Source organism: Coregonus lavaretus (assembly GCF_964263955.1).
Source record: "Coregonus lavaretus genome assembly, chromosome: 40".
NCBI classification, from domain to species: Eukaryota; Metazoa; Chordata; class Actinopteri; order Salmoniformes; family Salmonidae; genus Coregonus; species Coregonus lavaretus.
Window position 1 is genome coordinate 12,388,420 of NC_140027.1, and position 27,514 is coordinate 12,415,933.

Below are 27,514 nucleotides of genomic sequence, written 5' to 3' on the forward strand. Positions count from 1 at the left end.
CTGATGCTCCAGATACTCAACTAGTCTCAAGAAGGCCAGTTTTATTGCTTCTTTAATCAGCACAACCGTTTTCAGCTGTGCTAACATAATTGCAAAAGGGTTTTATAATGATCAATTAGCCAAATGATACACTTGGATTAGCAAACACAACATGCCATTGGAACACAGGACTGATGGTTGCTGATAATGGGCCTCTGTACGCCTATGTAAATATTCCATTAAAGATCAGCCGTTTCCAACTACAATAGCCATTTACAACATTAACAACGTCTACACTGTATGTCTGATCAATTTGATGATATTTTAACTGACAAAAAGGACATTTCTAAGTGACCCCAAACGTTTGAACGTTAGTGTACATACACATACATACATATACACATACATATATATACATATATATACACACATATCCTTTTTAAAAATGTATTTTCCTTTATTACTTTCCAACTCCACCACCCCTCTCCTAATTGGAGTAAACTAGTGAACAACAACGCTTAGGCCTCTACTTCCAGCTTATACATACTATATACATTTTATGGACACAGTCAATTTTACAATAATTTTATTTTGTTTGTTTTTACTCCGGAACTTCCTCTACCTTCAACCTCTCCGATCATTTTCATGATGTCCATCCGGTTTGCTTCTACATGCCATATCCCCCAAACTGTGCTCTTTTTTCACAAAAGCTCTCAACCTATATACTTATTATGGACACAGTATGTTTTACATTAGTTATTTTGTTGTTATTAGTTGTTATTAGTCCCAACTTTCAGTTCCATTCAACCCCTTCCATCTATCTCTTAACACCATCCATATTGGATTTCTATTTGCCATATTTTTCTCAACTGTACTATGATGTTTCACAAAAGTTCTGAACCCTTCTATTCTCATTGTTTCTACAGATTGTAAATTGAAAATAAACATTTTTGCTAAAAGTATTATTATATTATTGATCGATTGACTATGACTTTTCAGATCACCCAGTAGTGCTATCTGCAGGGTTAGCGCCAGGTAAATATTGTAATCCTTCAGCCATTCCTGGACCTGTGACCAAAAACAAGCTACAAATGGACAGTACCAAAACAAATGATCTAATGATTCTGTCTCTTCGCAGCAAAATCTGCAGAGCTGGGAAGATTGTATCCCCCATATAAATAACATTCTATTGGTTGCAAGAATTATGTATAATAATTTTAATTGAAAAATTATACGTTTTGAATCTGGCTATATCGGATGCTACAGACCGATTTTCTGGTTCTCATGGTCTGACAAACACCACTGTAGCTCGGCCACCTTCCACCACAGATGCAGAAGGCCGCAATTGGATTGAGACGCAGCCCATAAAAAAAAAAATGATATCCCTACCTTAAACAGAAGGATTTTGATGGGGATTTTTTAAATTATGCTACTTAGATTTCCGCGGGGACACAGACATCGACTTTAGGGGGTTAAAGGGTTTTAAGATTAGGGTTAGGGGAAGGGGAAGCTAACATGCTAAGTAGTTGCAAAGTAGCTAAAAAGTAGTAAGTAGTTGCAAATTAGCTAAAGTTGTCCTTAAGCAACCTACTTTTGGTTTTGCCTTAAGTAACCTTCTGTCTTATGTAACCATACCAAACTAATTTGAGTGTCCTGGATTTACATTTACTATGTTACGTCTAGTCTATGAGACCAGGCTGCTTCCACCCCCTCACTCTGAGCAATAGCAGAAATTGTAACAGCTTGGATACTAGCTTGGCAAATCACCATGTAGCGCTATATACCCAGCAACCTTTGTGCTATCTAACAGTTGGCTGTATTGTGTGGACCCGTTCAGTCTGAAGCTATCACTTAACATGTACTCTTCACAATGTCCGTCATGTAAAGCCGTCTGGACAAGAGGGGAATGATGGCCATACTTTCCTGATATAGCAACCGTCTGGCATCATTTGTTTCAGGTTTTTTTTCATGCATTCGACATCAGCTCACCATGACAGTGCTGCGTGTTTCTAAACGTGCATGTTTAAAATCCACATGGCAATCACACAATACATGATTTACTTTGCAAGCAGGACATTCTACTAGAGCCACCAGACAATCCTTGTTACATCACACATCTCCTTCCCAAACACACACAACAAATCTGATGTTGTGTCTCCAGACACCCACACAGATGCTGCTCTATACCTAACATCGCATATTGGTGCTATGGATACGGATTGCGTTTACTGTTAAGCCCCCTTCACTAAAGCGACAGTAGAGACACCATGCCACTTAGTCTTTGTGCATTCATACATGTATGCTATGCAAGGCGTGTAGTTTGCAGCTGAGCATATTACTGTATGACTTGCTTTTTGTAACGCATCACTAGCATACCAGCCAATCATATTTTGGGAGGGTCTGCTACTAACTGGACACACATGCATGGAATGTGTGTTAGCGCCAATGCTTGCTACAGCTGTGCTACATCTTTTAAGCATGACACACATAGAACAAGGCCCAACAGAAGGCACTCATTTATATTCTACTGCATATGTGCTGTAAGCGATAAAATTGCTCAGAGTAGGATTTGAAACGACATAGTTTCTAAATTGTGTAGAATTGTGCCAAAACAAGGCACAATTGCAAAGGATTTCAGTCAAATTGAGTGAAGTCTAAGTACACTAACCAATTTATGTGCAGAGTGAGACTAGTAGTCACAGTATTACTATTGTCATTCTTTGTGCATCCTATGCCCATCATTACAGCCATATATCCTACTGTAGGCCTAGATCAAGGCAACAACACTTAACTAATGGAAAGACTGTATACTGCTAAAAGTCTCTAACACCAAGACAATGTGCGACTACAGTATATACATTAGAACTGAGACATAATGATGACGTACAGTAACTGCAATGTCTGCATCGCACTCCACCTCACCCGCTGAGGGACATGCGTCTCTCTGCCACTGGAGGGCATGCTAGAAGAAGGCTTTATGGAACTTTGAGGGCGTAGCTGAAGTGATATTCTAAAAGATCAAGCCGGACACTGGACTTTTGGAAGTCCTGTCAATGGCAGGGTCGGAGAATTCCCACAGCAGATGTCCCATGATGCTCTTTCAGTACCTTTCTGGTTTGTACACAAACACTGCTATTTTGTGAATTCCAGATGATGATATTGGGCTTTGGTTGACAGGAGGCTTTGGGAGTCCCCATAACACAGAGACTCCTAATTTACTTTGACATCCGCCTGTGTAACTCAAGTTTTGGAGTGCAAATATTCTATTGACATCAATGTATAAAAGCGTGTGCATCACAAGTTAGGATTATGAGGGAAGAGGTCCATGCCTTCCAATCAGATATTTGTCAACTGCCTCCCTCAGCCCCCTTAGCTGACTGTACCTCCTCCAACATTATTATATTTACAGTTAATGGCATACTATGCTAATCCCTTTCTCAAGTGTGTTTGTTGATGCATACCATGTCCAGAAAACACACATTCAAGTTTTTTTTGTAAATTGCTGACACGTGAATGTTAATAAAGTACGATCCATTCTTAAAAGGGTGATCTTTTTTTATGAATGGTACTCGTCTGCAAAGTTTCTACTGACACATACATCACTAAATATTACACCAATAAATTAAATGAATTTTGGTTAAAACAGTTGAGGGATAACATGTAATCTGAGAAATGTCTTGCTACAACAGCTGCAAGCTGTTCAGTTTTCAGTTTCAAATTCAGCACACATCCAAAGCTCTTATTATTATGTAATGTTCAGCTATTTGCAAGATGAATGACAAAGCTAGTGGGATAACAAAGAGTATGGATAACAGCTGTGCAGGGTTGAGAACCAAACCTATTTTAAAAAAATTGAGAAATACCTTTGTGCATCACCATTTTAGAGTTAAAAAATGTGTCCCAACCGGGGCGTAGGCTAGGTCTCTTCTGACAAGTGAGGTCCTATCTAGTCATTTCACCAATTGATAGTCATTTACAGTGCCTTCGGAAAGTATTCAGACCTTTTGACTTTTCCAAATTGTGTTACGTTACAGCCTTATCCTAAAATGGATTAAATATATATTTTTTCTCAGCAATTTACACACAATACCCCATAATGACAAAGTGAAAACAGATTTGTTGAAATGTTTGCACATTTATTTAAAATAAAAAACAGAAATACCTATACCTAGTATTCAGACCCTTTGCTATGAGACTCGAAATTGAGCTCAGGTGCATCCTGTTTACATTGATCATCCTTGAGATGTTTCTACAACGTATTTGCCCACCCCTGGTCTATACGCATCTCCAGAGTCTAAAACTATCCTCTGCTGCTTGCCTCCCAGCACTGATCAGAAAGAACTGGAAAGATGCAAGCAAATTATCTACTACAACTGAGCCATATTGCCTTCACCTGTCCTCTTTTGGATTGGTACAGATAAAGTAGAGGAGAAGAGGTGAGGAGGCCACTGTAGACTATTGAGATGCAAATATCTTACATGGGCGTTACTGTGATCTAATCAGACAAACCAGCCTCCGACAGCCAGTAATGAGTACTCCGTCTTTTGTTATGCATCAATGTAATGTGCTTAAAATGTCACACATGCCAGACAATTCTGACTTAATTTCCTGAAGACAGAACCTCTATAAAATGTTAGCTGTTTTCTCCATTGGTCCTAGACGCTATGATAAGGGTGTGTCTTTCTGCACATGCAGTTGAGCCCCAAAGTGAGAATACGTATGTAGTTGTTGCCTAAAGTTGCAAGCATTTGACTTATATGTCCCCAACCTAACTGTCTTCAATCACGTGAATGAACACGTCCTTCTGGCCCATCTACAGTGCATTCTGAAAGTATTCAGACCGCTTCACTTTTTCCACATTTTATTCTAAAATGGATAAAAAAGAAAATCCTAATTAATCTACACACAATACCCCATAATGACAAAGAAATACCTTATTTACATAAATATTCAGACCCTTTGCTATGAGACTCGAAATTGAGCTCAGGTGCATCCTGTTTCCATTGATCATCCTTGAGATGTTTCTACAAATTGATTGGAGTCCACCTGTGGTAAATTAAATTGATTGGACATGATTTGGAAAGGCACACACCTGTCTATATAAGGTCCCACAGTTGACAGTGCATGTCAGAGCAAAAACCAAGCCATGAGGTCGAAGGAATTGTCCGTAAAGCTCAGAGACAGGATTGTGTCGAGGCACAGAGCTGGGGAAGGGTACCAAAAAATGTCTGCAGCACTGAAGGTCCCCAAGAACACAGTGGCCTCCATCATTCTTAAATGGAAGAAGTTTGGAACCATCAAGACTCTTCCTAGAGCTGGCCACCCGGCCAAACTGAGCAATCGGGGGAGAAGGGCCTTGGTCAGGGAGGTGACCAAAAACCTGATGGTCACTCTGATAGAGCTCCAAAGTTCCTCTGTGGAGATGGGAGAACCTTCCAGAAGGACTACCATCTGTGCAGCACTCCACCAATCAGGCCTTTATGGTAGAGTGGCCAGACGGAAGCCACTCCTCAGTAAAAGGCACATGACAGCCTGCTTGGAGTTTGCCAAAAGGCAACTAAAGGACTCTCAGACCATGAGAAACAAGATTCTCTGGTCTGATGAAACCCAGATTGAAGTCTTTGGCCTGAATGCCAAGCGTCACGTCTGGAGGAAACCATACACCGCTCATCACCTGGCCAATACCATCCCTACTGTGAAGCATGGTGGTGGCAGCATCATGCTGTGGGGATGTTTTTCAGCGGCAGGGACTGGGAGACAAGTCAGGATCGAGGGAAAGATGAACGGATCAAAGTACAGAGAGATCCTTGATGAAAACCTGCTCCAGAGTGCTCAGGAACTCAGAATGGGGCGAAGGTTCACCTTTCAACAGGACAACGACTCTAAGCACACAGCCAAAACAATGCAGGAGTGGCTTCGGGACAAGTCTCTGAATGTCCTTGAGTGGCCCAGCCAGAGCCCGGACTTGAACCTGATCGAACATCTCTGGAGAGACCTGAAAATTGCTGTGCAGCGACGCTCCCCATCCAACCGGACAGAGCTTGAGAGGGTCTGCAGAGAAGAATGGGAGAAACTCCCCAAATACAGGTGTGCCAAGCTTGTAGCGTCATACCCAAGATGACTCAAGGCTGTAATCGCTGCCTAAGGTGCTTCAACAAATAACTGAGTAAAGGGTCTGAATACTTATGTAAATGTGATATTTCAGTTTTGTATTTTTAATACATTTGCAAAAATGTCTAAAACCTGTTTTCGCTTTGTCATTATTTACATTTTACTCATTTAGCAGACGCTCTTATCCAGAGCGACTTACAGTTAGTGAGTGCATACATTTTCATTCTGGCAGCCGGTGGGAATCGAACCCACAACCCTGGCGTTGCAAACACCATGCTCTACCAACTGAGCTACACGGGACTACATGGGGTATTGTGTTGATTGATGAGGGAAAAAAACTATTTAATCTATTTTAGAATAAGGCTGCAACGTAAATTTTTTTGGGAAAAAGTGCAGGTGTCTGAATACTTTCCGAATGCACTGTATCTCACTGACGAAAACATTTACAAGAATAATGGTTTGTGCTTAATTTTACTGTTGACTTGTTATTGATATTTACATACAAATGCACTGCTAAATAATAATGATCTAATAATAGGGCGGCAGGTAGCTTAGTGGTTAAGAGCGTTGTGCCAGTAACCGAAAGGTCGCTGGTTCTAATCCCCGAGCCGACTAGGTGAAAAATCTGTTGATGTGCCCTTGAGCAAGGCACTTAACCCTAATTGCTCCTGTAAGTCGCTCTGGATAAGAGCGTCTGCTAAATGACCAATTATTTATAATGGCCTAATTATTACTTTTCCATTTCTGTGATGTAAATACTAGCTGAAATACAACTGTCAAATAAAGTATTACCCCAAAATGTTAATTTCCCCTTAAATGAAAAGAAAAACAAAGATCAAAGATGTACTTAAAAAAGAAAACACTCCTGGGTGTAACCAATTATATCTTTATCAGCCACTGGAATGAAACAATATTTACCACTTATCCCTATAAGAGTAGAGAACCACTGGGATCAGATAGCGGTGTGGGAAGAGACCAGGGAGAGAGAAACACCACCTCCTTCCTCTGGGTTGTATTATTGGCCAGAGGAGGTGATAGCCACATTCCAGAGAGAGGTCTAAGGCTGGGGCCTTATCAATACTTTGATTAGGCGATAAGTATACATTGTCACAAATTACACACAAATCTGGTCCCAAACTGGATTGTGGTCCCAAACTGGATTTGAACAACTCTGTGGCCTTGTGTTATCTATCCGTTAGAACTTCAACCTCATTTAAAAGTTCTGACCTACGTTTAAAAAAATCTAATTAGCCGGCAGTCGTTTCCGTTGTCCGTCAACCCCCATAGAAAAACAATATGCTACATATGTATTTGAAGGGTAGAACATTTCTGCCTGAACGCGGCCCATGACAGCTTTATGCAACAGGTGGAAATAAGCATCTAAGTTCTATAAGTGACTACCTGTTTGGCTTAGTCAACATTTTAGGGCAATATATGTTTATGCAACCAGCCTCAGATCATCACAACCATGCCTGTTTGTCTGACGTCTTCCCAAGAAAAACAGATGAATGACTTGCGATCCAAACATTTATGCTAACAAGGCCGTGGATAAGTATCATGTGTTTATACAACTGAAAAGCGGTTTGACCTGGGGCAGATACCACATTACGGGGATAGAAGACATGCTTGAGTCAAGCCTGAAAAAAAAAGACACAAACTGGCAATCCCCAATCTCACCGGTCTCTCCCGTAGACATAAATACATACATTAATTCACTTGGAACTTTCAAGATTACAACACACCCAAAAATATTTTCATATAATCAAAATGGTACTAGACTTGAAGACGGTCCATCCAAACCCTATTCTCTGGCCCAGAAAGTTTGAGGATTTAACATACAGTGCATTCTGAAACTATTCAGACCCCTTGACTTTTTCCACATTTTGTTACATTACAGCCTTATTCTAAAATTGATTGAATCGTTTTTTCCCCCCTCATCAATCTACACACAATACCCCATAATGACAAAGCTAAAACAGATTTCTATTATTTTTTGCACATTTATAAAAAAAATACAAACTGAAATATCACATTTACATAAGTATTCAGACCCTTTACTCAGTACTTTGTTGGAGCACCTTTGGCCTCAATTCTTCTTGGGTATGACGCTACAAGCTTGGCACACCTGTATTTGGGGAGTTTCACCCATTCTTCTCTGCAGATCCTCTCAAGCTCTGTCAAGGTTGGATGGGGAGCGTCGCTGCACAGCTATTTTCTGGTCTCTGCAGAGATGTTCGATCGGGTTCAAGTCCGGGCTCTGGCTGGGCCAGTCAAGGACATTCAGAGACTTGTCCTGTGTTGTCTTGGCTGAGTGCTTAAGGTCGTTGTCCTGTTGGAAGGTGAACCTTCGCCCCTGTCTGAGGTCCTGAGCGCTCTGAAGCAGGTTTTCATCAAGGATCTCTCTGTACTTTGATCCGTTCATCTTTCCCTCTATCCTGACTAGTCTCCCAGTCCCTGCCGCTGAAAAACATCCCCACAGCATGATGCTGTCACCACCATGCTTCACCGTAGGGATGGTGCCAGGTTTCCTCCAGACGTGACACTTGACATTCAGGCCAAAGAGTTCAATCTTGGTTTTATCAGACCAGAGAATATTGTTTCTCATGGTCTGAGAGTCTTTAGATGCCTTTTGACTAAATCCAAGCAGGCTGTCATGTGCCTTTTACTGAGGAGTTCGGCTTCTGTCTGGCCACTCTACCATAAAGGCCTGATTGGTGGAGTGCTGCAGAGATGGTAGTCCTTTTGGAAGGTTCTCCCATCTCCACAGAGGAACTCTGGAGCTCTGTCAGAGTGACCATCAGGTTCTTGGTCACCTCCCTGACCAAGGCCCTCCCCCGATTGCTCAGTTTGGCTGGGCGGCCAGTTCTAGGAAGAGTATTGGTGGTTCCAAACTTCTTCCATTTAAGAATGATGGAGGCCACTGTGTTCTTGGGGACCTTCAATGCTGCAGAAATGTTTTGGTACCCTTCCCCAGATCTGTGCCTCGACACAATCCTGTCTCGTAGCTCTACGGACAATTCCTTCGACCTCATGGCTTGGTTTTTGCTCTGACATGCACTGTCAACTGTGGGACCTTATATAGACAGGTGTGTGCCTTTCCAAATCATGTCCAATCAATTGAATTTACCACAGGTGGACTCCAATCAAGTTGTAGAAACATCTCAAGGATGATAAATGGAAACAGGATGCACCTGAGCTCAATTTCGAGTATCATAGCAAAGGGTCTGAATACTTATGTAAATAAGGTATTTCTGAAAACCTGTTTTCGCTTTGTCATTATGAGGTATTGTGTGTAGATTGATGAGGAAATGTTTTTCTTTAATCAATTTTAGAATAAAATTTGGAAAAAGTCAAGGGGTCTGAATACTTTCCGAATGCACCATATCTCCTCTGAATTTCACTAGCATATGTTGAAAACACGGGAGTCTGCTCTGAAGGTTTCTCTCTCTCTCTCTCTCTCTCTCTCTCTCTCTCTCTCTCTCTCTCTCTCTCTCTCTCTCTCTCTCTCTCTCTCTCTCTCTCTCTCTCTCTCTCTCTCTCTCTCTCTCTCTCTCTCTCTCTCTCTCTCTCTCTCTCTCTCTCTCTCTCTCTCTCTCTCTCTCTCACTCACTCACTCACTCACTCATCAGATACTTACGAATCTAAGCCTCATACACCATTTCTGCCAACTTGAGGCCCCTATGACAACTACTTACACATTGCTCTAGCTATCCCTTTTTTGCCAGAGTACAATTGTGTGTGTGTGAGGCACTTCAAGGAATCAGGGATTATCTATTCAGCACATTAATCATAAGCTAAATGGGGCACACTATTTCAAGAAGTAGATACATGAATATCTGCAGTGGCTGGTATTGAAATTGTTTGAGAGAGTAAAGGGAGCCAAGATGGATGCTGTCCTTCAGCTGTGTAGCAGCTACAAGCCACATGACATGGAAACTGCACCAGTGGAACTCCAGGTCATGATTTCCTGTTTTCATGGCACCAAGAGACATGGGAAATGGGGGAACACAAGTGAAATGCATCCTCTTAGAATTACCTCATCTTTTCCAGAGACAACTTTCCCCTCTAGGCAAGAATGATAGACCATGGATAGCTCTGGTCCCGGGCATTAGTGCTCTTAGAACGTGCACTAATGCCGTTGGACCAGAGCTAGACCACGGACAACAAACAAAGGATGGCATAATGTCATTACAGCTGTTGCACAAATTAAAGCACAAAAAGACACTTCTCCATTTCCAAGAGACTAGCCCAGCTGCATAACTAAATAACAATCCATTGCAAATGAGCTAAAGTTGAACGAGAGTTAGACACATCATTGACTATTTGGTTCTGGATGAGCACTGCTACCAAACGAGATTGATTGATTACATTATATCATAATGTATATGAATCATACAGCGAATGTTGAAGACAACTTCTTACTGCAGGGTCAGTCAGAGGAGTGAAATCCCAGTGTGCAGCCCAGATGTGCACCCTTGGGCAGGATACTCCATCTGAATTCCTTTGGTTCTCTTGGTTCTAAGCCAGTTGTGTAAATGGCTAATGTGTCGAAACCGTAAGTGATCTGAATAAAATACAACTGGGATCCCGTATCAGCAACGCAAGAAAAGCTTGTTGCTGTGTAACTCATCCTCACCAAAAACAATCCGTAGTACTAATGCTTTCCAAGGTGCTATAGGCCCCAACTGAGGTTAGGAAGGACAAAACATCAACCCAACACAGTCTGCTGTGCTTTTACCTCACAGTACAGATATTGAGTTAGGACACTTAGGGGGAAATCATGGAAACAAATGTGTATCAAGTATCAAGGGGAGGAGAATTGGGAAAGAGTCAAACTATTATGGGCTGCTGCTGCTGCTGCGCATGGTCCTCGCCCACTCCCAAGGGGTCTTTGTCATTTCCGCTAGTTCTGTTTGGGCTTAGATAACAGAGAGTACAGTATGCTATCAGCTATTTGTCTTCGGGTATGCCAAACATACCCCAGTCCAAACACTGGCGTATGTTATGTTCTCTCTTCCTTGATCTACTCAGTGTAGTTTCCTAAATACTCATAGTATCACTTAATAGATGAAAAGATGGAACTGAACAACACAATGAAAATGACTAAACTATTACTTCAATTTTCAAGAAATTCAATCAGTTTAAATGGCCTGGTATTTTAGACAAAAAAAGGGCACTGGGGAGGCTACAAGACAAACAGTGGCGGCTCCTGAAAAAATTCTCAGGAGGGGCAATTTTTCTGATGATTTAGGTGACCTACACACGTGCACGAGTCCGTGCACGCGATTCCAGATATCTTTACCTCTGAATAAACTGCCATTATTATACCATATCCACCCTGTCCAAAGTCTCTACTTGGTCTCAGTTCTCCAGTAAACTTGTGATTATCAACAGTACACAACGGTAACAAACAATTGGGGGAACTCACGGGGCAGATAGTAACCACTTAAAAGGAAGCGATTCCCAAACCTTCCATAACAAAGCCATCACCTACAGAGAGATGAACTTGGAGAAGAGTCCCCTAAGTAAGCTTGTCCTGGGCCTCTGTTCACAAACACAAACAGACCCCACACAGCCCCAGGACAACAACAACAACAACAACAACACAATTAGACCCAACCAAATCATGAGAAAACAAAAAGAGAATTACTTGACACATTGGAAAGAACAAACAAAAAAACAGAGCAAACTAGAATGCTATTTGGCCCTAAACAGAGAGTACACAGTGGCAGAATACCTGACCACTGTGACTGACCCAAACTTAATGAAAGCTTTGACTATGTACAGACTCAGTGACCATAGCCTTGCTATTGAGAAAGGCCGCCGTAGGCAGACCTGGCTCTCAAGAGAAGACAGGCTATGTGCACACTGCCCACAAAATGAGGTGGAAACTGAGCTGCACTTCCTAACCTCCTGCCAAATGTATGACCATATTAGAGACACATATTTCCCTCAGATTACAGCGATCCACAAAGAATTCGAAAACAAACCCAATTTTGATAAACTCCCTTATCTACTGGGTGAAAAACCACAGTGTGCCATCACAGCTGCAAGATTTGTGACCTGTTGCCACAAGAAAAGGGCAACCAGTGAAGAACAAACACCATTGTAAATACAACCCATATTTATGTTTATTTATTTTCCCATTTGTACTTTAACTATTTGCACATTGTAACAACACTGTATATATACATAATATGACATTTGAAATGTCTTTATTCTTTTGAAACTTCTGAGTGTAATGTTTACTGTTAATATTTATTGTTTATTTCACTTTTGTTTACTATCTACTTCCCTTGCTTTGGCAATGTTAACACACGTTTCCCATGCCAATAAAGCCCTTAAATTGAATTGAATTGATAGTAAGGTCGCAATGACACAGAAAGCAGTTCAATGTCGGGGTACAGAGTCGCTCTCTTACCAGGATCGCGGTCCGCTCTGACCAGGGTGAAGGTGGCCGGCTCCACTTCTCTGTCCGGGACTCATCCAGCCAAGTCTCCCAGCTGTATTGGGATTCAGCTGCCAGCAGCGTTTTCATTATTTAGTCCGTTCGTAGCGGGTATGTACACGATCAACAAGATCAGTCCAAAACCAACCACTGGAAATCCATGGTTGGCAGAATGTTTGTAAACTAAGTCTACAAATTAAAAACATAAAATAACGCCGCACTGCAGGTCGCAACAGAGACGCTTCTAGCCGCCATTGACTTAGTTACGTTCAACGTTACGTCACGTATGACGAAAGCGCGTAAGTGCAAGCCCACAGACACCCATAGAGAATGTATTGAAAGCTTTGAAATGTGAAAAAAATAGATTTTACATGACAGGCTATGAGAGACTTCTGGGCGATTTTCAACTTGACTGAAATCGCCCCAAAAACGGGCGGGGCCATTTGAAGCACGACTTTAGCCTGATTTGACATTTAGTGGCTGGCAGATCAGACGTGAACACTGATAACTGCTGTTGCCGTGATATAATTGATTAGAAAAAAAATCCCTTCCTTTTCCCGTTTGGCAGTGCGTCGCCCATATCGCCCTATTGAACACACCGCCCATGAAGACAAATGTCTCAGTCTCTAGGCATTCTCAGACTTTCGTCCCTAAAATAAGAGCGTCAATTCCTTTTAGCCTAAAAGACAGCTGTGGAAACATGCATGCAATGGCTGAGATGGTTGACGGTCCTACATGGGAGGTGGCACAAGCATGTCCAAGTTGGCTGACCACTCCCTAAACAATGTCCATACCCAACCATTTTTTTTTTTTTTACATTTGAGTCAACGCTCTTATCCAGAACGACTTACAGGAGCAATTATGGTTAAGTGCCTTGCAGATTTTTCACCTAGTCGGCTCAGGGATTCAAACCAACGACCTTTCAGTTACTGGCCCAACTCTCTTAACCGCTGGGCTACACGCACGCACCCACACACACACAGTGAGGCCATGGGGCCCCTGTGGTGGCAGCTGTCCCCCAGCCTTCCACCCCCCTCTCCCCATTTCCCTCCTCTTTTAATGACCATCGCCTGCCCTGACAGAAAACAGGATGCCACCCTCTCCACCACCTGTTTCACTATAACACATGCTGTTGTGTCCATTTCAAATACCAGCCCCAAACACACCAGGTATCAGTTTATGTCATGACATTCATTGTCTTTTTAATAGTTGATTTTTAAGATGCCTCTCAGACAGGACTTTTAAAATATGAGGTATCTATCTCAAACAAATAGAAGATTTTAAAAGCAGTTTAGATTTAAAAGGGCCAGTGGGAAAAATGGCCGGTTGCTTACAGTGGAGGGGACATACAGTAACTGTGCAGTTTGAGCATGACTGTTTTCTGCTTATCAGTCATTTGACTGGATGAGCAGATAATGTAAGGAGAGTTTAGGGGAAATGGCGCCTGAAGGTCAGAGAAATTCAATTCAAGGCAGAATTCTGAAAATAATCTCTCCTTAACACAACTGATTTCTTTATTTTGTGAAGCAAATCAGGACACATATAAATAACTGTTCCACTGCTCCCTGAACAGATGATACTCATTGAAAGGGCGGCCTTGGTTTCATGCACTTGCTACACAGTGAACTAAATTGACATGAGAGGCTAATGCGGTCATGCTCTAAAAGGCTGTTAATGCAACAAGGTTGGTGTAGCTGCACGGAGACTCAAATTGAGAAAAACAAAGACAAAAAAAACAACCTAAAGATACTGGAAAATATGTTGGTTTAGGATATGCCATGATATCATCATCTTGTAATTTGCAGGTCTGCACACATAATATGGGGACCAGATATTATGTAATATTTTGATGTAATATTTTCTCTGTGTCCGCTGGTAGGAACCTGAGTGAGTAAAGGCCTTTACACTATCTTTACTCCTATTATATGTTCGGTGAGACACAAACATTCCACATGTGACTGCATACTGTATGTGTACAAGGCTAAGTTGGAACCCCATTCAAATAAATAATGTTGGTGCAACTTTAAACTAACTACAACTTTTAAGGTTTTTAAAGATGCTTTAATGTGTTTGTGTGTGTGTGTGTATGTGTGTGTGCGCGCATGCATGTGTGTGATATTAGACAGATGGATAGGTTGTGTGTGTGCTTGCGTGCGTGCGTGCATGCTTGTGTCTTTATGCATTCACACACTGTGAAGTTTTTCCCATTGCAAAGGGACCCCGCCCTTTCATACAAGGCTGAGTGGGGAAGGCAGACACTAGGTCAGCATACAGCAAATGGTCCTAACAAAAGAGCCTGATCCATCAAGCAAAACCTATTAGGAAAATGCACTAGAGTGCTAAACTTAAATACCACTATGCCATGGAAAGCCTGATCAAACACATTTCCAGAGAACCATTAAAACTCAAAATAACTTGAACCAAACATATCACTCAAGCCTTGTTGTTTAGAAAAAGTATTGATTCAGTAATATCAAGTCCCATAGAATACCCATTGTGTAACTAAATTGCAGGTCTTACAGTTATTAAAAATCCTTTAAATCCTGTGCATGTTTTCCTTTCTTTTTCGTAATGGATATTTCACAACTTCAGTTCCCACTGTGGCTGACATCACTTTTATTATGTAGGATAGATAGGCCTACCAGGTAAGCACAGTGTGGCCATGCTAACATGCCACCACTGGAATTAGGAAGTTATTGTCTTCACTCTCATGCTGACATTCATTGCTATAGGGAGTGGACTGGTTGCTTGAAAAAGAGATGCTTGCAGTAGCCTAGGCCTATAGCTTCACTACTATAGAACCGAATATTTTTCTCAGCAGAATCCCTTTGAATAACCTACTCATCTCCTCATTTCTCGCATTTTAAATGTTGTTTGAGTCCTTCTGTGACATTGAGGACTCGACTCGACCAGGTCGCATTAGCGCTGCAACGCTGTACTGTTTTTATGCTGAAGAGTCCTCTGCATCACGACAAGAAGGCCGCATGTAGTCCTCCAAATAAAAACTCTTGGAGACACAAACGACATGTTGATGAGATGCATGTAAAGTATTTGGTCATTGGCACATACTAAAGAAAACCATGTAGGTGATGCTTCATGTCTTTGAAGTTATGTTTTGAGGAGGAGCCGACCACTTGCGTATTGCTAGTTACTGTATCATCATCGCATCATGCAATGAAATATTGTAGCTACCAATGTAACATTAGCCTACTGCGGCCATTTCAACAACCGATACACTTCACCTAAAATGAGTAATGTTGTCTACATCAATCACCCAAAATCATCAATCATCAACAACTACGCACCACGTAAACCAAGGACCATAATTTGTTTTTTGTTTTTGTTATTGTGCACAACCTAACTCACACATCCTGTTAATGCCACAGTTAGCCTGTCTTTCGAACTGTACAGAATAAACAAACATGCTAAATCATTGCAGCATCACCATGGGCTACCTTCCGCGCAGCGCCACAGACCCGCACGACCACGCCTGTTTGCTTCCATTGTACTGTACCGTTATTCCACCCATAATTGAAGTCACAGAACACCATGGAAAACGATATCAGACACTATACAAATGAAATATCATCCAAATTGCGCATAATGTATAAGATAGGCCTTTAAATAAAGGTATTGCTGAAATGAGCAGTAGGCCTACAACATCAACATGTCTAATGATATTAATAGCATAGGCCTATGAATTAAAAAAAAGACCGACAAAACATAGTTTCAATCATATGCCTATATACGTGATTCACGATTTCATATTTGCTTAATTTCAAATGTTTCCATCATCTCACAGTAAGTTTAGGTAACCTATTTGCTTTGTAGCCAATCGGTGGAACAGAGATTGTCTAACCACGGCCCTAATTACAATACAACTGGCAATGTGATGAGATAAACTCTCTGTTTGAAATAACACATTTATTTGACTTACCAATCAAATAATAAGCAACGAACTTCACCGCCTTGAGAGTCCGCAACGGGCAAACGACAGGCTGGGCAACAAGAGCTGGGAGTGACTGGGAGAATCCGCACTGCCGCCCCCCAATCCACCAAAAATTGTAATGCTGCACTGAATTTCGAAGGGGCGGGGATTATAGAGAGTGAAGTAAACCTATCGCTGAAGACTAGGCTACAATACAATTTAAAAAAGGTACATTTGGTATGGATTATATTAAAAAATTAAATTAAATATTGCATAGTCTAGCCTACATCAACATATCTGTCCTTGAATTAGAAAATGTTCCTTCTGTTCACTAAATATATGTATGTTTTTGTTTTATCCCATGTGTAACTCTGTGTTGTTGTTGTTTTTATTGCACTGCTTTGCTTTATCTTGTCCAGGTCGCAGTTATACATGAGAACTTATTCTCAACTGGCTCACCTGGTTAAATAATGTTGAAAAAAAAGAAGAAAAAAAAGATGTCACTTTCTGCCTTTAAGATGTGTAATTTCTAGTTTTAATGTAAGACTGCAGGCCCTAAAGACACTGAGGCTATCGAAGATAATTAAACTATCAAAGATAATTAAATCTGTGAGTCATATTTACAGTATAAATAATTTTCTACACTACAATTGTACTTGTGAAAAGTTTACCTGTAATGTTCTCATTTCAGTCATTGCTTGTTGATGGACAGGGTATGTCATGATTCTGACTGGCCCTCATCTTGTTCATCCATTGTGCATGCTTATCAATAATGCATTGCAGTCATATACAGAATCAGATAGTATTCATACCCCTTGACTTATTCCACATGTTGTTGTGTTACAGCCTGAATTCAAAATGGATTAAAAATGATTTTTTTTTTCTCTCACCCATCTATACACAATATCCCATAATCACAAAGTGAAAACATGTTTTTAGAAATGTTTGCAAATTTATTGAAAATGAAATGCAGAAATATCTCATATACATACAGTAGGTTTTCACACCCCTGAGTCAATACCTTCTAGAAGCACCTTTGGTGTCGATTACAGCTGAGCTTTGCACACCTGGATTGTACAATATTTGCCCATTATTCTATTTAAAATTCTTCAAGCTCTGTCAAGTTTATTGTTGATCATTGCTAGACAGCCATTTTCAAGTCTTGCCATAGATTTTCAAGTCGATTTAAGTCAAAACTGTAACTAGGTCACACAGGAACATTCAATGTCGCCTTGGTAAACAACTCCAGTGTAGATTTGGCCCTGTGTTTTAGGTTATTGTCCTGCTGAAAGGTGATTTAATCTCCCAGTGTCTGTTGGAAAGCAGACAACCTGGTTTTCCTCTAGTATTTTGCCTGTGCTTATGGCTGTATTCCGTTTCTTTTTATCCTAAAAATTCCCTAGTCCTTGTCAATGACAAGCATACCCGTAACATGAAGCAGCCACCACCATGCTTGAAAATATGAAGAATGGTACTCAGTGATGTGTTGTGTTGGATTTGCCCCAAATATAACGCTTTGTATTCAGGACAAAAAGTGTATTATTTTGCCACATATATTTTGCAGTATTACTTAAGTGCCTTGTTGCAAACAAGATGCATGTTTTTGAATATTTGTATTCTTTACAGGCTTCCTTCTTTTCACTCTGTCATTTAGATTAGTATTGTGGAGTAACTTCAATTTTGCTGATCCATCCTCACTTTTCTCATATCACAACCGTTAAACTCTAACTGTTTTAAAATCACCATTGGCCTTATGGTGAAATCCCTGAGCAGTTTCTTTCCTCTCCGGCAACTGAGTTAGGATGGACGCCTGTACACCATCCAAAGTGTAAATCATAACTTCACCATGCTCAAAGGGATATTCAGCATCTGCTTTTTCTATTTTTACACATCTACTAATCGGTGTCTTTCTTTGTGAGGCAATGAAAAACCTCCCTGGTCTTTGTGGTTGAATCTGTGCTTGAAATTCACTACTCGATTGAGGGACCTTACAGATAATTGTATTTGTGGGGTACAGAGATGAGGTAGTCATTGAACACGGAATGAGTCCATGCAACTTATTATGCAATTTGTTAAGCACATTTTTACTACTGAACTTATTTAGGCTTGCCATAACAAAGGGGTTGAATACTTATTGACTCAAAATATTTCAGCTATAAAAAAATAAATAATAATCTAAAATATTCGACAATCAAAATTCCACTTTGACATTTGTTTTTCAAGAGCATGTTGAAACCAGAGAATACGGCTTTTGTGAGCTATCTAATCGCTTTTCATAGTCCTCATGATGAAGCCCACACCAGTTTTCTGCAGAATGATGGATAGAATGATGGATCTGCATCAGGTGATGGATCTATTGTGTGTAGATCAGTGACACAAAATCTTAATTGAATCCATTTTAAATTCAGGCTGTAACACAACAAAATGTGGAAAAGGTAAAGGGGTGTGAATACTTTCTGAAGGCACATTAAAGTGAAGATGGGCATCAATAGAAAATGGGAACTGGGAACTGAGCTGGCAGCTGGAGGACTGCTGATCTCTAATCCCAGGTACAACCCACTAACGTTGTGCCCTTGAGCAAGGCACTTCACCCCAAAATGCAATGCAGCTGACCCTGGGCCTCTCAACATGTCTGGGGGTATTGGGAAAAAGGCATACATTACCCTTCTAATCAAATATACAATAAAATACTTATTCCTCTATCCTGTTCTACACAGTTGTACTGAAACCTGATATAGATCCATCACCTGATGCAGATCCATCATTCTATCCATCATTCTGTAGAAAACTGGTGTGGGCTTCATCATGAGGACTAGCTCACAAAAGCCATATTCTCTTTTTTTCAACATGCTCTTTTTTTTCATTAATTGTGTGCTGGCAAAGCATATTCAATTTGCTAAACACTGTAAATATAGTGTGTTCATGTTAACACTCCAGTACATCAGTCACAATCTACAGCCACAATAGCCACAGTAGTCACAATTGTAATTCGTTTTTCAGCCAAACATTTTTAAGTAAAAAAACTTTATATTTTGGGCAGTGCTGGCTCCAGGCATAAGCGACATCAGCAGTCAACCCAACATTTTTGAGTTCCTATTTTTTTAGGAACTCAGTCGGGGTCTCAATTTACTATTGAGCATAAGAATAGTTGAATACACCAGGTGCAATTTAGAAATTTGGTTGTGCATGATTTGGAAGCTTTTCTCTTGTTATGTCAGTCACTGACAATCACTCAATTTGCCATATCAGCTAACAATTTTGAGATTGGTAGTCTAGCCAGCTATCTAAACTTGTAGTAATCATGGCTGAATACTGACCAGACGCAGGGCACGTGCCCAGGGCCCTGATCTCCAGTGGGGCCCCACTGATTTTGTTAGTCATTCTCACTCAAATATCATATTAACATGGTATAAGTCATGGCAAAATGTGTAGAATTGCAGGAAATTAGCTTTAAAACGGCAAGAATGTCTCTCCACCCCATGGCAAAATGTGTAGAATTGCAGAAAACTTGCTTTAAAACTGCAACATTTTCTCTACGCCCCATGGCAAAATGTGTAAAACTGCAGGAAATTTGCTTTAAAAAAATGTTTCTCTCCACCGTCAAGAGGGGAGTCACTAAAATGTTTTGCTGCAAGGTGGGGAGGGGGGGGCCCAACCAAATCTTGCTTAGGGCCCCCAAAAGGCTAGTGCCGGCCCTGATTTGGGGTTACATTTACATTTAAGTCATTTAGCACACGCTCTTATCCAGAGCGACTTACAGTTAGTGAGTGCATACATTTTCATACTGGCCCCCCGTGGGAAACGAACCCACAACCCTGGCGTTGCAAGCGCCATGCTCTATCAGAATTGGGTATGACAGTTGTACATGACATGACTGTATTTTTTTAAATAGAAAATACCATTTAACAGCAGTTACTTTTTCAGGTTGAACCTTTTATTATTTTAATCTTAAAATGACTTCTGACCAAAAATGTAACACAATTGCAACCGATTTCTACTCAGATCTTTACAAAAGGCAGCCCCTAAGGGGTTAAAATGCCATCAGTGCCATCAGTTGTTAGGCTCTGAGCTCGCTATTTGGCCTGGGGCTTCAACCTCCACCTGTTGACTGTTGGATCCCTGCCTTTGCAAGGCAGTCGCCTCGCCGTCCGCATGCATAGCTCTCCGACCCTCCGCAGCCCTGTCGGAGACTGAGGAGATCCCCTCAACCCCTCCCTGGGGTATAAACTCCTCCCTACGTGTCACGGGAGTGTAGAAGCTGTGAAACAGCTGGCTGGAGGGATGGGTAGGCGAGTGGCGGGCGATGGCCTTTGGGCCTTTAGCTCTGGGGCCCGCCTCTCCGGAGTGGATCCTGCCATCGTTGAAATCCTGCTGCTGGGGAGAGTTTACCTCTTTGCCCCCGCTTCCTCCCCGCACCGCTGCCGAACATGACCCCTCAGCGTTGAGGTATGTGCTCTCCACGCCGGGAGACCGCGGCCCAGCCTCGCTCCACACTAAAGCTCCGTGTCTCTGGAGAAACGGAAAACAGACATGAATATAACTGGGGGGAAGCAGAGGGTGGGGAGGGGGAAGGGAGGGAGAAAGAGATGGGGGAATGCAGCTGTGGCTGGGAGTTGAGTTCATCGCATGGTTCAAACACTGTCCAAAGTTAACTCCCTGATGGAGCAAAGGAACGTTTTGAGAGTGTTTGAAGGCTAATATTAATTTGCTTTGAATCCCATTTAATTGCATTTCTTGGAACATTCACAAAACGTTCTGAGAAAGTAATTAAGAGTATTCTCAATTCATTAAAATACCTTTATGGTATAACATTTGTAACATTGCAATATTACATTTGATTTTGGAAAAATACTATACATTCCAGGCCATTACTAATACACATGATTTAACACTGAACCCATGGGCTGGTCTAGACACAGATTAAAATGCTTTCAATGGAGAGTCTCCATAGAGAATGTCCAGGACTAGGCTTAATCTGTGTCTGGGAAACCTGCCCTATGAGTTTCCAGGAACTGGTATAAATCTTACCCTTCCTTGGTATGGTTGGTGCTGTAATTTCCTTGAATCATATTGGTGAATGAAGGACATGTGCTCCAGCAACACTTTTGGGCTACCAATAGGGCTCAGTACGGGAACTGTGAACCATAAGCCATGAAGTAAAATGTCACTCACTGCAGTTAAATAGTTCAATATTGTTGCACTGATCACCTTTTAAATGCAACTAAGCAATACAAATCTATTTGTTCAAATCCATACACTCCTTCAACCCCAAGTGCTGACCTGACATAATAGCAATGCCTTTAGTTGAGTCTAATGCAGGTGAATGTAAAATATTAATTGGATAACAAACACACACAATCATGAATGTGCTTGCGCAAACACACACACAGACACGCACATGCACACACACACACACACACACAGCTCACTGATTCCTGAAGCAGGCACTCTGTTGTTGTTCCTCCCATGTCTGACCAGGGCGTGTGTTTGCTGAATGGCCTGGTAATCTTTTCTCTGAGTGCTGTCCTTTCTGTAAGGTGCCTGGGTGCTCACATCGTGATACGATGTATTGGGCCACCAGTGACACTGTTATAAATCTCATGGAGAGAAAATGAATTATCATGGAATGAAATGTAACTAAACTGGAAGATATTTTATTTATCCAGCATTTAACTGAACTAAACTGGTCATAGCAGAATTGTTACAATTATGAATAACATTTCATGGAACATACCTGCTCAGCCATTGTACTCTCTGTCTCCATGTGAGAAATGGGTGCATTCATGAACCTGACATTGGTTCTTATGAACTTGGCATTGTACATTTGTGGGGTATTGTGTATTTTAAGCTGATCATATTCCTTGGGATCTCTCTTAGGATATGAATGGAATTTATAGACTTTATCAGGGTCCAATCTGTCAGGTATCTTCTCATCAAATATCCTGTATGTATTTGAGCTAAGACAGAGGGAAAGAGTCAATCTTACTTAAAGTTTGCAACACCAAAAAAAACGGCAGGAAATAGGCCTACCTCCAAATCACATACAGCATTACCAATGCTGTTGTTGCAATAGGACATAGCCTAACAAATAGAAACAATTCACATGCAACAGTATAGCATTGGGTTGTAAATAATTGCCTGCCATAGAAACGTTTATAAACGAAAACATTATTTTAATTTAATACAAATATTCATTAAAATACCTCGTGGAATACTTGCAAGTGTGCACACAATGATTATGAAGAAAGTTTATTGAATCAATATTTGGTATTTGGCATTTTATTAGCTACTCTTCCTGGGGTCCACACAAAACATGAAACATGACATAACACAGAACATTAATAGACAAGAGCAGCTCAAGGACAGAACTACATACAACATTTTTTATGTAGCCTACATATCAATACATACACACAAACTATCTAGGTCAATCATTAGCCATAAGTCTTCTGAACATTGATCTAGGCTTTTTACAATCGGAAATACTGTACTTACTGGAAAGACTCGCGGACTTTCTTCTTTCTAGGCAAGCAGATTTCAGCACACTGATACATTTTACTCATGATAAAGTGAAATGTGTGTGTTAGAAATTATCGTGTGGACTTCCGCAGCAAATTCATTATTTCCAGGTTGCTAAGCGACTTAATTATTGCGCAGTGGCCATTCACCTGGCGACACAAGTTGTAACAATGGTCAATGTAACACTAACCGTTTCCACTTTCAAGAGCAACCCTATGCTTATCTGTATATTTATTTTTACAGTTAGCAACCTAGGTATAAATCAATACAAGGTCTTGAAATTTCGCATATATTTCTGCTAAACCATTGTCAAATAACTCTTAAATCACATGTGACAACCCTTCCACAATCGCCAAATAAGAAATACATAGGAGAATAATCTGTGGTAAATTGTATAACTTGTTGCCTATAAATTGTGCATATGCAGGACTCCCTTGCGAAAGAGGATTTGGTCTCAATGGGACTCCTTGTGAAAATAAAAGTTAAATAAAAAGTATGCATTTTTACAGTAGGCCAACCAACTGAACCTTTAGGCAGATATAGGATTAAATCTGAGTACTAGCATAGGCCTACTGTATTAGTCCATTATACAGACAAGGGAAATTTGTCTTCCTGCTTAAGCCCTAATTGACTTAGGCTATACAACTAACTACTCTTAAAGTAACTGTCCAGTGTTCCCAGATTTCTATTAAATATGACCTATAATTAATTACAATATGAGTGAAATAGATTTCCTTCCAAAAAATTGTAATTAAATATGTTAAAAAGCAGCTTTTCTGTGTTGGATAGTGTTGAGCGATTAGTGTTTTTTGATGTCGGTTCTTTTTGAGGTCGGTTCAGTTTCGGTTCGATTATAAAGAAATAATAATGGTTTTCGATTTCAATATTTTTTTTCAATAATTGCATTATGAAATAACATTTTAGTCATTTAGCAGACGCTCTTATCCAGAGCGACTTACAGGAGCAATTAGGGTTAAGTGCCTTGCTCAAGGGCACATCGACAGATTTTTCACCTAGTCGGCTCGGGGATTAGAACCAGCAACCTTTCGGTTACTGGCACAACGCTCTTAACCACTAAGCTACCTGCCGCCCCATTCATTCTGATATTAAAATGATTTTAGAGCTTTACCTTTTTTTTAAGCCTAAAATAGTGAACATTCAATTGCCAAATTTTTTCCATTGTCTCTGTCAGCTTCACATTGGGTAGACATTAATAGAAAAATTGTTAGTATAATTAAAACCTTTTTTTACTATGAAATAATTCAATATTTCAGTTGTGTATATTACTTAGTTTTATTTGATTGCTTTTTATTTTTCATTCCTTAAAGTCATCATCTCATCTCTGTTCAGGCAGTAGCAGCCAGCCAGACCATCTAATGTCATCTCTGTGCTGCCCATACTGTACTGTCTATACTCATCCTATTTAGCTAAGCTAGCCTGCCTAAATACAGATGCCAGATCTTAATATGAACCATTTTGTCACAGGAGGAAAAACATCCTGCAGCAGAAGGATTTTAATAAATATTAAATATTTAGAATCGCCACTAGAGGGTAGCTGGAAGCGGTGTTTGTAGGCTATACAATGCACTGCAGTATCATACCTAGGGGGCTATGGTTTGGGGAAGGCTCTGCAAACAAACCTACCTCATACTATCAAGTATATGGACGAGTGATGTCAGAGCGGCATGGACTAAGATACAGTAGAATAATATAGAATACAGTATATACATATGAGATGAGTAATGCAAGATATGTCAACATTATTAAAGTGTCTAGTGTTCAATTTCTTAAAGTGGCCAGTGATTTCAAGTCTATGTCTATAGGCAGCAGCCTCTAATGTGCTAGAGATTACTGTTTAACAGTCTGATGGCCTTGAGATAGAAGCAGTTTTTCAGTCTTTCGGTCCCAGCTTTGATGCACCTGTACTGACCTCGCCTTCTGGATGATAGCGGGGTGAACAGGCAGTGGCTCGGGTGGTTGATGTTCTTGATTATCTTTTTGGCCTTCCTGTGACATCGGGAGCTGTAGGTGTCCTGGAGGGCGGGTAGTTTGCCCACGGTAATGCGTTGGGCAGACCGCACCACCCTCTGGAGAGCCTTGCGGTTTAGGGTGGTGCAGTTGCCGAACCAGGCGGTGATACAGCCCGACAGGATGCTCTCAATTGTGCATCTGTAAAAGTTTGTGAGGGTTTTAGGTGCCAAGCCAAATCTCTTTAGCCTCCTGAGGTTGAAGAGGCTCTGTTGCACCTTCTTCACCACATTATCTGTGTGGTTGGTCCATTTCAGTTTGTCAGTGATGTGTACGCCAAGGAATTTGAAGCTTTCCACCTTCTCCACTGCGGTCCCGTCGATGTGGATAGGGGGGTGCACCCTCTGCTGTTTCCTGAAGTCCACGACCATCTCCTTTGTTTTGATGACGTTGAGTGAGAGGTTATTTTCCTGGCACCACACTCCCAGAGCCCTCACCTCCTCCCTGTAGGCTGTCTCGTCATTGTTGGTAATCAAGCCTACTACTGTTGTGTCCTCTGCAAACTTGATGATTGAGTTGGAGGCGTGCTTGGCCACACAGTCATGGGTGAACAGGGAGTACAGGAATGGGCTGAGAATAGACTAAGGGCGATTGATGTATTTGACATTAGCTAGGTTTCCATCCAATTGGCGACAGATTTTCATGAGAATATAAAAAAAATCTGCATAAAGAAAATATGTGTATTTTCCCACAAGTGGTGTGTTTCCAACAAACTGACTTGTTGTGGATACAAATCAGTGCGTGATGATGTAGTGCACACAAAATGTACTTTTTTCGCTTACGTTTTTATGTACCAAATAAACATCTAAAGTTCAATGTGTTTCCATAGTATTTTCAACTATAACAATAGTTTTTTCACAAAAAAAACAACGTTAAATAGCAAATGTGCCTACTCTGGTCTTGGCACTTGTGCTCTAGCCAACAGCTCGCAGATACAGTGCGGGTAGGCTAGTCTACATGATGAGATTATTATTATTATTATTATTATTATTATTATTATTATTATTATGTATAGAGTGAGAATATGTGAGGGATAAACGCTGACGTTCTGTCCATTACCTTGGAAATAATGGATGACGCTGCAGGACAAGGTGGAGCCGAGTCCCTTTGCAGAGTTCATTTCTCCAAGGCAATGAAAACAATACTTAAGCACACATTTAATGGTAGAAATAAAAATAACTTTAATATTTTCATTTTTATAAAATAATTCATACTTTCTCATCTTTTGGTTGCAAGAGACGCGACCCAGTCGTTCGTTCTATATGTTCCGTTGCCATGCTCGCTGGCAACGTTCTTATCCCTTGCTTGCTAGCTAGCCAACTATTTAAAGCTAACACAGTCATGACCTCTGCAGCCAGAATAACAGCAAAGTTGTTTCATTTGCATTTTTAAAGATGTTTTCTATTGAAATTAATCTGGATACATCCATAACAATGAGCTGATGATGCCCGATTTTGCATGACACAGCTAGAAAAGTTTGCCTTCTCGTCAGGACACTCAACACTGTTAATTACATTGCATATCAAACACCAGGCTCGAAGCTAGCTAAATAATTTTTTGCAAGCAAACCTGCCAATATGACAACCGAATTCAAAAATACCAGTTGATAAAAACAGCTGGTCAAATTAGAAACATGGGAGGATTTGACAGCATAGCGCCACTTGTGTCATGACTGTAACAGTAACGTTAGAGAGCAGTGAAATTCATGTTCATCCCTCACCACGTTAGGTCATCAAATGCTCCAAAAAAATAAGTATTCTGCAAAAACAAATAAAAGATAGCTAACTAGCTAGCTAAGTTTTTTCTGGTTGGACCTGCGTTTACAATGTATCCAATTTCGGTGTGATTGTTGGTTTAGCTTTCTGTAACTTCGTAGCAAATACGGTCTGTGTGTGTAGGTGCATTTTGTGTCATGATTGCAAGGTGTCCCGATATATTTTCCAACTGTCCTGATGTCTTTTCCCACTGTCCCATTATCTGGTTTCAAATCAATTTTACAGACACAAAAAGATCCCACCATGTCGAACGAACAAATTATCTGTCGGCATTTATAAAACTGTACCTTTAACTTCCTGTTTCAATCACAGCTGCCGTGACATTTTTTTTTTTACAAGGTATGACTTTACTCACATAGAAACTATGGCTGGAAACGTGGTTATAGACAAGGATTCCGTACAATAGAAATAAAGTATTTCCTCATTTACCACGGCAAATCTACTGTGGCAATTTAGCCGACACGTTGTATGAACGGAAACTAATGTTGGTATAGCCTACTGACTATTTGTTTCCTATTCATGTTATCCAAAAGTATCTGGTATGGTAATTTATTATCTAGATTTGGGGTAAAGTAACCATGGACTGTTCATATTTGAAATGTGTAACTACATTAAGCCAATAGCTTTATTTGTGGGCTGGAATCGAACCCACGCAGACACAGTTGGCCTATATCTGCGTGCTGAGGGCAGTGGTCCTAACCGCTAGACCTTAGGATACACTAGACA

The 27,514-nt window shown here is 40.7% G+C and overlaps 1 protein-coding gene across 1 annotated transcript in view; it reads right to left on the reverse strand.

Moving 5' to 3' along the window:
• LOC311113757 (spectrin beta chain, non-erythrocytic 1-like) overlaps positions 1–16,540 on the reverse strand; it is a 92,569-nt gene extending 76,029 nt beyond the window's left edge. Inside the window, exon 1 of the mRNA XM_084157062.1 lies at positions 16,476–16,540. The gene's annotated coding sequence lies outside the window, so the exon portion shown is untranslated. The remainder of the gene's footprint in view (positions 1–16,475) is intronic.
• Positions 16,541–27,514: the final 10,974 nt, after the last annotated feature.